This window comes from Ochotona princeps, chromosome 7 (assembly GCF_030435755.1).
Source record: "Ochotona princeps isolate mOchPri1 chromosome 7, mOchPri1.hap1, whole genome shotgun sequence".
In the NCBI taxonomy this organism is placed as follows: domain Eukaryota; kingdom Metazoa; phylum Chordata; class Mammalia; order Lagomorpha; family Ochotonidae; genus Ochotona; species Ochotona princeps.
This window is the reverse complement of record NC_080838.1, coordinates 18,490,198-18,503,182: the sequence shown is the minus strand read 5'-3', so window position 1 is coordinate 18,503,182 and position 12,985 is coordinate 18,490,198. Positions and strand designations below refer to the sequence as shown.

Sequence of the window (12,985 nt, the reverse complement as noted above, 5' to 3'; positions counted from 1 at the left end):
CCATGAATAAAAATTGCATCAGCCTGAAGCTTTGCCCTCTCAACCTGTTCAAATGTTCTGAGAGTGCCTTTATTTGCATAGTGTCACCTCACCTTAAGAAAATCCCTTCCTGGCTTCTCCCCATTCTGCTTGGCTACAGAAGTCCTTTGATTCCTGCTGCTGAAGTTCCTGTTTGCTCCTAGGATTGTTTGATCATTAAAGGCACAACAGAGCAGCATGTAGCTGTTGCCTTTTTGGCACAGGCTTGATATCTGGCAGTAGGTGGCTTCTCACTAGCTTGGGTCTTGCTTCAGGACAGTGAGTGACAAGATGTTAATTCACACAGCACGCCTTACATAACTTACAAACCAAAAAGATCAGGCTGGAGGTTTGTTCAGCAAATTAACAAAATTTTCAAAGCAAGAATAAAAGTTTTTCCCCCTGCATCTCAAGAGAAAGCTGAACGAATTGTTAGTAAGCAATGCAGTCAACAAAATGAGCCAAAGTGGAGAATGTCATTGTGAGGCTTATGCCATTCAAAATAGCCAGTCTGAGCTCTGGAGGGGCGAGAAGCTCTAAAACAAGAAAATATTATTTATCATTATGCTTCTCTAAGCTGTGGTCATATTAATATAAATAATTTTCACCTGAAAAATGTCTACCACAGTTTCAAGAAAGCAAAAATTTTATGGTATAAGTCTCCTTAATTCTGATAAAACACAAACACAAACACTTTCCTCTTGCTTAGAGATTGTTTTTTTTTTAAATTGCACTATACACACAAAAGGATAGTGCTAGAAAGTCAAACACCTCTTAACATGAAAGCTGTGAAATAAGTTGTCCTTGGAAATTGGGAACTACCATTGTTGAGATCTTGATTGTGATTTATTATCTCAGCTTCTAGAGAAACATCCTGAGAAGTTCTGCAATAATTGTCAAAACACAGTGTCCAGACTTCTCGATGAATCATGATGTCTGGACCACATTTGGCTTGTCCTCTTTATTCCTAGGAATAATAGTAGCATTACAAACAAAATTTCCAAAATTGTATAATAGTTAATTGCCATGTTCCATGAGTAATTCAGTCTATACATCCTTCTAGAATTTGGAATATCAGGCGCAATATACTTGTCAATAAATCTATCTGAAAGAAATAATTTTACCCCAAATCAAGGAAGCAGTTATTAGAAAGTAACACCTTTCTTTACTACTCACCCATTATATATATTTTTTTGAAAACTGATCGTAACCCAATGATAGATCTATAAATTTTTTCAGCTTTCTTTCCAAGGAATAAGTTTTTTTTTTTTCAGCTACCTTTGAAAATAAAAGCAAGCTAATTTCTAAAACAATCTCAATTTTGAGATCTCAATTTTACAGTCTCATTTTTATTACAATATGGCTAGAAGAGAAATCAATTCTGGAAAAACAACCAAACATGGTCCCAGTGAACTACAAACATAAATGTACAGCTTTTAAATTTCAAAGCACTATTGTTTTGTTTTGTTTTGTTTTTTTAAGATTTATTTATTACAAAGTCAGATATACAGAGAGGAGGAGAGAGAGAGAGGAAGATCTTCCGTCCGATGGTTCACTCCCCAAGTGAGCCGCAACGGCTGGTGCTGTGCTGATCAGAAGCCTGGTCTCCCATGCGGGTGCAGGATCCCAAAGCTTTGGGCCATCCTCGACTGCTTTCCCAGGCCACAGGCAGGGAGCTGGATGGGAAGTGGAGCTACTGGGATTAGAACCGGCACCCATATGGGATCCTGGCGCATTCAAAGCAAGGACTTTAGCTGCTAGGCCACGCCGGGCACAAGGCACTATTGTTTTAAAGCTAAAGCTTCTTAGCAGGTTTACTAGCAATGAATAAAATATAGCAGTTGTATCATACACACGGGAGTGTAGCTTTTTGTGCCTGGAGACGGGCATCATGGGACCATGAGGGATTGGTGGATAAGGCAACGATGGGTGAGGACTGGGTGTGGGTAAGGGGGGCAGAGGGGGTAGGGCTGGGGATATGCGTTGTCAGGTATGGTGCCATGAAGTTACAGAGGATTGGTGGTAACAGGATTACAAAGTTACAGAGGATTGGCAGACAAAATTTGAACCTAAAGGGTATGTAGATCTAAAGGAAGCCAAGACCTAGGGGAAGCAGATATTTTAAATGGTACTGAGTCCAAAATGGAGGGGATTTTCAGGGCTGATGTTTGAGTCACTGCTCACATTGCTCCCTTTTGTTAAACATTGTTCCCTCGAATAGCTTCTTCAGGCTGAGTTTGGGCACAGTGTTCTCTAGACAGTGGTCCCCCAGTGGTTGGGGTAGCAGTGGGAGGTCTGAACAGGCTGGTTTCCACGCAAAAGAAGCTGGTTAACAGTTCAAGTAGAAACAAACAAACAAAAAAATGTTTTACATTTGAGTGTGGATGAAAAGCAGCTTGAGTTCTTCCCAATAATTTTACCCCAAATAAGTGGTCTCCGTGGGTTTGTTTTGATGAGGAGCTTCTCAGGGGTGCCTCTGTGGTGGCAGATAGATCATCATAGTGGGTGTTGACCTGTGCAGACTCAGCGTTTCAAACGTTCTTGGATGGGAGAGCTCCCTTGGCTTTTCAGCACACTGGGGTCACCGCTGCTCAGCCCCAAAGAGAAGTATATCTGTAATAAATTTAAAGAAATGTAAACTGCAAATGAAAGCTGGTATGGTTTTGTTAAAGTGAAACATTCTTATCCTACAATTCACAATCTATTCTTTGTAAAGAAGAAAAAAAAATTTAAAATATCATCACATTCTTATAAAATGTCTATGACTTAAAACAGCAAAGAATTTAAAGTATTTCCTGAATCCTCACTTCTGTTCATGAGCTGGTTTTGTCTGACCATCGTATACTTGTAGAATTAGCAAGGATGTCAATCAACTTACAATCCATGTCATAATTTCGTACACAAGGAGACTAAGGCCCAGGTATGAAATGATGTAACTGACATTGCTCCCAGAAAAATGTTGCTCCATTCATCAGAGGTCACCAGGCAGCGGAGCATGGGGATTCAGGTAAGTCATCTGGCTGCCTCTGTGACTGGTGGTAGTTTGAAGAGTGAATAAAATCAAAGTCATTGTTGGTTAATAGCATGTACAAAAGCTCAAGTGCTGTAAGTTTTGCTCCTACAAAAGTTGAAAGGAACAATCAAATATGGTCACCTGTATTGTTTGTGTTTGAAAAGCATAACCCTGCCCAGACAAACACATTCAGGCATGGCACATCTGTGCTCGGCTGTGTTTCAGCGCTTTCATCCCACGAAGCCTGTTCTTTGAAAGAGACCAGCTCCATGCTGAACTCAGCATGAGGACCACAGGGCAGGACACCAATTAGTGCAGGCATTTGCACCAACTTGACAGAAGCACTGTGCCGGGAAGTCTGCTGGAACCCAAGCAACAGTGGAATCACATACTCTGGCAGTAAATAATTAAACTGGAGGTAAAAAAAAACGTTGTTATCCTTCATAGATGAAGGTTTGATTTATGTTACAGAAAAGTGGCAGCCTTCAGAAAATCTGCTCAGTTACCAGTCTCGTGAGATCATGACAGAATCATGGGAAACTGCACTCTGCCGCACGTCCTGTGTGATGTGAACTCACTTTTTTGTCCTCCAACAGGTTGGGCAGGGAAGCAGTAGTGGAGACCATGCACAGCAGAGTGCCAGACAGAAGCTGTTAGGTCCCATATCCTGCTCTCGGAAAGTAAATACCATCTGTAATTTTTTCCCTCTAGCCAGCCATACTTTTTTAATTTGAAGGTTTTTATTGAACCTTAATTTTTAAGCATTGCATTTTGTAGATTTTGTTTCTATTGTGAGGTTTTAGAACAAAATTAATGAAACATGGGCTGTATTTTTGCGACATATTTTTATTTTAATCCTGATTTCCAGAGATGTAATTACCTCTTATTCTGTTTCCATTCAGATTGACCTGCCAAATAACACCAAGAAAAGATCGCAAACTAAATCTTTTATGGTAATATTCTCAGAAATTTTAAACAGCTCAGAGAGCTTTGGCCTCAGACTCAAACATTAACATGATCGCTCAATTTTAATGAGGTCAAACAAGCTGCTGGGCATCTGGCTGGAGCTCAAGGTCTTGGCCTGAGTGGTAAGGGCCACCTTGTTCTTGCAGGGAATGTAAGACATAGTGACAGGTGACAATGTAATGTGCAAGGCTGCTGCCCTGCAACAGCCCATCGCTTCACCCCACTATACTCCCAGAGGCAATGGTGCTTCAGCCAGAGGTAAACACATTTACCAGCATCTGAGGATATAAAGAATGATCATATTTTGCAAAGAAAAATGTTCGACTATCATCAACTAGAGGAAACAAAACAGACCTCCAGAAATGTTAGACAGAGGGAGAGAGGTTAAGAAAGTGAATTAACACAGCTGTACCCTCATCTTAATTTTAAAAGCAAATTCACAAGCCTGAAAGTCACATTAAAGATCTGCATCACTTTTAAAAATACTCCCTCCTGGGTCTAGAATGGTAGCTTAGTGGCTAAAGTCCTTGGCTGGCACTCGCAGGAATACCCTATGGGCACCAGTTTGTGTCCTGGATGCTTCATTTGCCATCCAGCTCACTGCTTGTTGTATGGGAAAGCAGTAGTGGATGGCCCAAAGCCTTGGGACCCTGCGCCCACATGGAAGACTGGAGGAGACTCCTGGCTCCTGGCTCCTGGCATTGGATTGGCTCAGCTCCAGCTGTTGCAGTCACTTGGGGAGTGAATCATTGGACAGAAGATCTTGCTGTCTGTCTCTCCTCCTCCTCTCTGTATATCCGCCTTTCCAATGAAAATAATCAAATAAATCTAAAAACAAAAATATTCCCTCCTAAACATTGTCTTAGAAAAAATTAAGTCCTTCTTGAGGAGACTGCTTTTCTTTGGAGAACACCAGTGTGTTGCAGTCGGAATAATTTAAAAATTACATAGGAAAGTTCATTAGAGATCATGATTGAAGAAGAAATCAAAATATTTAAGGAACACCATGTCAGAAGTTGCTTCTTGACAAGCAATTCATTTCATTTTCTGTTCCCATGGTAGAAATGAAATCTTCATCTTGATGCCATGATTAGTACAGAGCCAATCAGGGTCACCAAATACAGGGAGCAGAAAAGAATCTATCCATAGTGTTCAAGGGCCAGTCTTGTAGCTTAATGATCAATATTTTTTAACATAAATAATTTTATTACAAAAAATTTAAAGGGCCTGGAACAATGGCCTAGTGGCTAAACTCCTCACCTTGAACACGCCAGGATCTCATATGGTCGCTGGTTCTAATCCCGGAAGCCCTGCTTCCCATCCAGCTCCCTGCTTGTGGCCTGGGAAAGCAGTCAAGGACGGCCTGAAGCCTTGGGACCCTGCACCCACATGGGAGACCTGGAGGAATTTCTTGGTTCCTGGGTTTGGATGGGTGCAGCTCCAACCATTGAGGTTGCTAGGGAGTGAATTATCAGACATAAGATCTTCCTCTCTGTATCTCCTCCTCTCTGTATATCTGACTTTGCAATAAAAATAAATAAATCTTTTAATTTTTTTAAAAAAACAGAATGTAACATCCTATAACAATAAAAATTTACTACTAATGCTAATTCTTACAAGTTTGCTGTGCTACCATACACAAGAAATTAAAGAAACCATTAAATATTTAGGACAATTCAACATCAGAAGCTTTAAAAATCTAGCCATATATAGTAACTCCTGAAAAAGCTACAACCTGCATTTAAAAAAAAAGTATTTTCTCTGCAAGGAATCTTATCAGCTATACAAAAGCTGAAGCTATACTGAAGATAATATTGAGCTGCACTTGAATCCACATTCTTAGCAAAACAGTTTCGTGAGCACAGATGCACATTCCCCACACATCATTCCAAGATAGTTATTTATTCTAGGTCTTCATCCTCTTCCTCCTCATCTTCATCTTCTTTCTCTTCTTTTTCTTCCTCCTCATCTTCTGGTCCATTCTTCTTGGAGCCGGTAGGGCAACCGGGACTATTCTTTCCTGCTTCCCTTTCGCCCTTGGCACGGTATGCAGGAGTGTCATTTCCATACCTCTTTAGTTTACCTGCTTTCTGTTCATATGGCTGTTTATCTTTGGCTGACTGTTCAGACCACATCTCACCCAATTTTTTTTGAAGTATCCCTGATGGACGACCCTGGGTGTTCACTTTTAATCTTCGGACAATGTTCAAAGCAAAACAGGAAGAAGGCAGATGGTGGTCTCTTCGGAGCACTGGAATCTTTTTTCTTTCCCTTCTCGTCGCCTTTAGGAGGGACGTAATTCTTCATCCCCCAGTTATAGCGAGCTCTCTCACTTTTTGCCATTTCTTCAAACTTGGACTTTTTCTTTGCGGACATGTCTTGCATCTCTCTGAGCATTTCTTGGAGAACTCGGCGAAACTGACGGAAGTGTCTGGATGTTTCTACTTCTGGAGCTCTTCCCGGCTCATCTGCATGAAGAAGGCTTTGGAGGACAACTTGCCCCTCGGCTTGTTGGGGGTCTCCTTTACCCATGATGACGGAAGGCGGCCACTTGCTGTGAATTTTTGCTCAAGAGTCCAGTAGAGTGGGCAGCTCCCACAGCGATGCTTCCTGCCCTTGGCTCTCGTGTGAAATGCTTGAACAACTTAGTGATCAAAACCACTGGCCGTGGCACCAGTATTTCTTATATAGACGGGTTAATGTCCCAGCTGCTCTACTTAGGATCCAGTTTCCTGCTACTGGCTAGGGAAAAGCAATAAAAGATGGTTCAAGTATCTGGACACCTGCGATCCATGTGGGAGACCTGGAAGACGCTCAGACGCTCCTGGCTTCTAGCTTTGGACTAGCCCAACCTTGGCTGTTGCAGTTATCTGGGGAGTGAAACGGAGCATGAAAGGTGTCGCCCTTTGTCTCCCCCTCTTTGTAACTCTGACTTTCAAATAAATCTTTAAAAAAAGATTTTTAAAAATATGTGTTAACACTGTTATAATGAAACACTGAGATCAAAATATATCTCAGGAATATAAAAGTAGTAAAACTCCACTATATTAACATTTAAATAATTATAAAGAAATTAGGAAGAATTTAAGACCAGAGAAATTAATGCTGATAATCTGGAATTTGGTGACATAGGTAACATCATAATAACTTTTCAGGGCTTGAGCCATGGTGTAGTAGGCCAAGCATCTTCCTTCAGTGCCAGCATTCCATATGGTATCCCTGCTGCTCCATTTTTGATTCAGCTCCTCGCTTACGGGCTGAGCTCTAGTCTTTGGGTCCCCTGCACCTACATGGGAGACCAGAAGAAGCGCTTGACTCCTGAATTCCGATCAGCCCAGCTCTGGTTGTTATGGTCGTTTGGGGAGTGAACCAGCTGATGGAAGATTTCGCTCTCCATCTCTTTCCTCTCTCCTCTATGTAACTCTGCTTTTCAAACAACAATAAAATTAATATTTTTTTCAAAAGCAACACCTATCACAGAAGTTGTGTTCTCTAATAAAAGCTGAAAAACTCAGTAAGTTTTCTCTATTCCCAGTGAGAGACAGAGCAGTTAGACAAACAGCCAAGTGGATAAAGATGAGAGCAAATAAAGACTTCTCAAGTCTCTGCTAACTGCTTTTTATTAAATAGTGAAAACGCGTGTATGGAACATAAAATATTTTCAGGAGTCTTTCACGACACACTCGACAGTCTTACAATACAATCCCTTGCAGATGTAAAACAGTTTTCTGCTTCATCACAAGAATGCACGCAGGAGAAAACGATTTCTCTTCCACAGAATCCTTTAGGATTTTCTGCAGTGTTGGTGGTGTTCTGTCATACAAAACACTGGATATACGTAGCTACTGAGTAGATGGAGAAAAATAGGACTACCAAGACTGAAGATCTCAATGATTATTTTATTCCACTTCACTAATTTAAACATTAAGAGCCTCATTTGACTAATGACTCCCTTATTGGACAGAATAGTTGTAGAATTTATATATAAACTAATCAACCATATCAACTAAAACATATGCAACATCTACTCCATGAAAAAGAAACGTTCTCAGGCCCAGCGGCGTGGCCTAGCGGCTTAAGTCCTTGCCTTGAACGCCCCGGGATCCCATATGGGCGCCGGTTCTAATCCCGGCAGCTCCACTTCCCATTCAGCTCCCTGCTTGTGGCCTGGGAAAGCAGTCGAGGACGGCCCAATGCATTGGGACCCTGCACCCACGTGGGAGACCTGGAGGAGATTCCTGGTTCCCGATCTGCCCGTTGCGGCTCACTTGGGGAGTGAATCATCGAACGGAAGATCTTCCTCTCTGTCTCTCCTCCTCTGTCTGTATATCTGACTTTGTAATAAAAATAAATCTTTAAAAAAAAAAAAAAGAAAAAGAAACGTTCTCTTTGGCTCGTTTATTCTAATGCCACCGCATGATTGATTCTCTAACATCATGATTGATAACTCTAACATCACTGGCTTTCTAATAATCTAAAAATTAGGGCCCATTGCCTTAATCCCTTGCTTGCACCGGGATACCATATGTGCTTCAGTTTGTGTCCTGGAGGCCCTGCTTTCCATCCAGCTTCCTGCTTGTGGCTTGGGGAAGCAGTCAAGGACAGCCCAAAGCCTTGGTAAACTGCACCCATGTGTGAGACCCAGAGGAAGTTCTGGCTTCTGGCTTGGAGCTCCGATCATTGTGGCCACTTGGTTAGTGAATCAGCAGACAGAAGATGTTCTTCTCCCTCTGTCCTCCTCTCTGTAAATCTGACTTTCCAATAAAAATTAGTAAATCTTAAAAAATAGGAAAAATAAAAGCTAGCATAAGAATTTATTCAGTATATTCTCAGTTATAGAAAGCCCTGTTAATTGACTGCAAATGAATGAACCTGAAGTGTAGGATTATATCACAAAGTACCTCATGTAGTCCTGTTACGCGCAAGGCAAACACCAGCCAACTTTAATTAGTGACAGTTACCTAACTTAGACAAAGAAGTACAAGCTTGACTCAGTGATAAGTCCGCAATTTAGGGGTCCTTTTATGAATCAGTTGGTTTTACCTCCCAAGAGCATACTTTAAGAAGAAACAAGTTTATGTTACATAAAGAGAAATACAGGTCAAATGCAAAGAGCCCCCTTCCAAATACATAATTAGACAATGCAATGACTTCCCAAAAGGTGGTCATATGATCTCTGATAAAGGACTCTTTGATCCAGGGAACCTAATTTAGCTTACTATTATCATCCATTATAGCTATTCCTAAAAATCTATTTTGACAGGATACGGTTAATTAAGCATGTTAAGATATTTCTGTGCTTTCTCTAGGCTTTGACTCACACAGTCTATGGTGTATGCATAATTATTATTCCCTGCCATATATGTATTCACAGTTGAGGTTAATAAGATCTCATACATGTTGTTGTTAAGGGTGCTGTTTAATTGTAAAAGGTACCAATGTAGTTAGCACTGTTTTGAGGCCTGAAAGATTAAGTTCTTAACCAAAAGAGACAAACTAAAATGTAGCCAACTGAAAGATAAAAATATAATTGTGATTGGAATTTTCAAAATCTTCATTGGTAGGCACACCTAGATAACATGGTAGAAAAATAAGAAATAATAATAACTTCAACTTTTAAAAATGAAGGAAGGTAGAAAGAAATAAAGTGAAAACAAATAATATTGGGCAAGAATTTAATGAAAATTAAATTAAACACTCCATATGTGTTCATTAGCAGCAAACAGTAAGTTTGGTGGACTAATTATTAATTGGATTGCAAAAAATAAAAATCATGATAGGGGTGTATTTATTAAATATGATTTTGAAAAGCAATAATTAAGTGAACACAGCATTCTTTTTTAGACCGGGGATTTTTTTAAGCTTTCGCCATTCTCCAACTGTTCCTGAAATATTAACTGTAACATAAAACCACAGATGTAAACCACTCAGGTTGTTTTTGCACACTCTTTCAAACATCTATGGACTCTTACAATGTGCTCTAAAACTCCAGTAATCTTTGAGACAAGCTCTTCTCCACCATTGTCCGCCTCCACTCATTGCCACAAGCAAAACAGAAACTACAAAGTGAGATACAGATTCAATGTGATAGTGGTCAAAAGCCACAAACATTCTTCTAAGAAACAGAGAAGAGGATACAAAATTTTTTTCTGAAAACATAAGAAACCATGAATAGTCAAAATTATCCTGAAGAATAAAAACAGACCTGGACACAATTCCAGGCCTCAAGACATACTGCAGGGGAGTCATCTTTAAAATAGTCTGGTACCAGTACAGAAACAAGAAGATCAATGGAATACAGCAGAAGCCCCAGAAATGAACACACACATGCAAAGCCAACTAATCTTTCACAAGAAAATTGAGAATAACTCAGGAAAAAATGCTGATCTCTTCAATAATGCTATTGAGACAAATGGATAGCAGCTTGTAGAAGTAAGAAACAGTACTTACACCTTATAGAAAAGTCAGCTCTAAATGGATCAAGGGCCTAAATCTGTACCCAGAAACCATTAAACTATTATAGGAAAACATAGGAAATGCCCCCACAAAAAATAGATACTTATAAGGATTTCTTAGAAAAGTCACTAATAGCACAGGCAGTCAAAGTCAAAATAAACAAATGGGACTACATTAGACTAACAAGCTTCTGCACAAAAAAGAAACTATCAGCAAAGCAAAGAACAAAACAACAGAACAAGGGAAAATCTTTGCACGCTACATGACAGTTAGGGGACTGATATTGAGGTTTCACAAAGAGAACTCAGTGACAGCACAACCAACAGCCCTATTAAGAAATGGGCAAAGAATATGAACAGACATTTTTCAAACAAATTCAAATGTCTATAAGGCCTATGGAAAAATGCTCAGGCTCTCTGCCTAGTAGGAAAATATAAATAAAAACTACACTGGGCACAGTATAATGGCTCAATTGGCTAATCCTCCCCTTGCAAGTGTCAGGTCCCATATTGATGTTGATTCATATTGTGGCTGCTCCACTTCCCATTCAGCTTCCTGCTTACGGCCTGAGAAAGTAGTGGAGGGTGTTCTAAAGCCTTGGGACACCGTGCCTGCATGCGAGAATACAGAAGATGCTCCTGGCTCCGGCTCCTGGTTTCAAATCAGCTCGGCTCTACCCATTGTGCCTATTCTGGAAGAAAACCAATGAATGAAAGATTGTTCTGTCTCTCTTTCTTTTTATAAATCTTTCCAAAATAAATTAAGAAATCTAAAAAATAACTGCATTGATATTTCATTTAACTCCAGTGACATTGGTCAACATTAGGAAATCTGCCAACAATACCTGCTGGTCTGAATGCAGGAACAAAGGCACCCTACTCCACTGTTGGAGGGAGCTTAGGCTAATGCAACCATTATGGAAGTCGGTATGGAGAGAGCTAAAACAACTGAAAATTGATCTATCATATGATCCACTCCTGAGAATGTATCCAAAGGAAGCAAATCTATACATGAGAAAGTGAACGGCAACTCTGTATTTACAAGCCACAATAGTGAAGACAGGGAAACAACACAGATACCCTTCAAGAGGAATAAAGAAGCTGTGGCACGCCTGTTCCAAGGAGTACTCCTACTCAGCCATTGCAAAGAATGAAATTCTACTATTTGCAACAAAATGGTCCCAGCTGGAGATCTCTGTGCTCAGTGAAACAAGTCAATCACAAAAAACACAGGACAGATAACATATGTTCTTCCTGATATAAGGCAACATTCATGCAAAATACAAAACAAACTGATATATAGGCATAGATATATGCACACACATATGTATATGTATATATAATCTCATATGCATACATGAATTGTATAAAGATGATTAGAATACTGGAAGTGAAAATGTACTGCAGGGCCCAGTGGCGTGGCCTAGCGGCTAAAGTCCTCGCCTTGAACGCACCGGGATCCCATATGGGCGCCGGTTCTAATCCCGGCAACTCCACTTCCCATCCAGCTCCCTGCTTGTGGCCTGGGAAAGCAGTCGAGGACGGCCCAAAGCTTTGGGACACTGCACCCGCATGGGAGACCCGGAGGAGGTTCCTGGTTCCTGGCTTCGGATCGGCGCGCACCAGCCCATTGCGGCTCACTTGGGGAGTGAAACATCGGATGGAAGATCTTCCTCTCTGTCTCTCTTCCTCACTGTATATCCGGCTTTCCAATAATAATAAAATCTTTAAAAAAAAAAAAAAGAAAGAAAATGTACTGCAGTATGCTTTTCTACTCTCAAATAAAAGGAAGACTCCAAATAAAACTATTAAATATACCTTGACAGTACAATTGTCAAGAAAATAGGTTTTCTGCTGTTGCCTGTACCTGCAATGCCATGATATACTTAAATAGCATTGGACTTGTGACGGTGTCTGATAAACTATACCTTGGGGAAAATAGTGGGGGTGTGAGAGAATGGAAAGAAAGGGAACAGAAGGTAGGTGGGATTAGGATTCCTATACCTACAAAACTGTATTGTGGAAAATAAAAGCATCAATAAAAGTAACAAAAAATTATAAAATTCACCATAGTGAGAAAGAGAGCTTTGGGTAGTGAACAAAAAGAAGGAAGATCTGAAAGATTGTAGGTGCTGAAAGAATTAAAATGAGAAACAAAGTAAGAACCAGGACGGTGTAAATTTCAGCAGCCCTGCTTTCCTGTCTACAGTTCTTGGTCTGGCTGAAGCTGTGTGCAGAAGTAAAAACAAGCAGATTTTCTCACAGTAGCTTTCTACAAAGGATCATCTAATTCCTACCACCAGTGGACAAAGATCACTTGTAAGCCTAGGTTTAAAGTCAGAATAACAGTCTTTAGCTGATAAGGCTACACATACATTTGTCCTGTGACTCTTACAAATAATTTTTAGGACAGGTATTATTGGGTAATGTATGGGTTAGAAACACAGGTGCTGATGTCAGACAACCTGAGTTCAAGTTTTATACAACTGACCAGTTCTGTGACCTCGGGCAAGCTAAAGACACTGTACAGGCC

The 12,985-nt window shown here is 40.4% G+C and overlaps 1 pseudogene; it reads right to left on the bottom strand.

Annotated features, from left to right (window-relative positions):
• Positions 1–5,898: 5,898 nt before the first annotated feature.
• On the bottom strand, positions 5,899–7,164 carry LOC101518473 (high mobility group protein B2-like; annotated as a pseudogene).
• Between the last annotated feature and the right edge of the window lie 5,821 nt (positions 7,165–12,985).